Genomic DNA, 1,038 nt, shown 5'->3' with positions numbered 1-1,038 from the left:
AATTGCTGTTCTGGAGACTAAATAGCACTTATTCTTTTATTAAGAAATCACAACCAAAATTATTAAAGCAAGTTTTTAAAAGAGTTTTAAAAACCTTAAAAATGATTAGAGGTTTTAATAGTTCAATATATGTGATAGAACCTCTTTAAATTTGAAATTAGTCTATTCTTTTTCATGTTTGAGCTACAATTATTCCATTTTGGAAGTTATAAATTACAATTGTGAAAAACAAATAAAATGTTTTAATTCATTTATATTTAAAACAAAAAACCTTTGCATAATTCAATCTAAATGCAGCTGCAAACATTTAATTTGAAATGCGTTGAATTCAAGGTATATTTTAAAAAGAAAACTGAAAGCAAAGGATCAACTTCCAAAGGAATCGAAAGAAAGTAACTCGCTGGATTGCAAATGAACATGGAAAATGGTGTATTTTCGCATTTTTAAATTTTAAATTAAAACTTTTTCGCGTTGTAACAATTTCAAATCTCAGAATGTTATTTTTGACCTAACCTATAACTTATAGCGAAAATTCTGAAAATTCAAACAGTAAGGCTATATTCTGAAAATGAAGCAATTTTAATGTTAAAATTCAAGTTCTTAAACTGAAGGCCTAAAAATTTGCAAATTTTAAATTAGTGTTGTGTAAATTGTATTGGTATCTTAAAAGTGTTTAAATAGTTTTTAAATTTTCTGAAGTTTACCTTTTTTACATACCTAGATGTCAAAAAAGCCTACCAGTGACTGAAATGGATTAGAAAAAAATCGCTAAGATCCAAGAATAAAAATTGAATGTACAGCGAATTTAAAAATTTTTAATTGTGATTATCTGTAACTTTGTGGTATCAAAAATTTCTATACAGTTTTTCTTTATTAAGACTGCAGGAAAAAAATAACAAGATCGAGCGCCGAGATTATAATTAGAGCAAATTTTCTGTAATTCTATGAGGGCGGCTGAAATATCCCGAAATATAAAATTCCCGACTCGGTAAAACTCTCTGTCCCGAAAAATACAATTCCAAAACTAATAAAATTCCT

Source organism: Belonocnema kinseyi, chromosome 8 (genome assembly GCF_010883055.1).
Source record: "Belonocnema kinseyi isolate 2016_QV_RU_SX_M_011 chromosome 8, B_treatae_v1, whole genome shotgun sequence".
In the NCBI taxonomy this organism is placed as follows: Eukaryota; Metazoa; Arthropoda; class Insecta; order Hymenoptera; family Cynipidae; genus Belonocnema; species Belonocnema kinseyi.
This window is presented reverse-complemented; position numbering follows the sequence as displayed.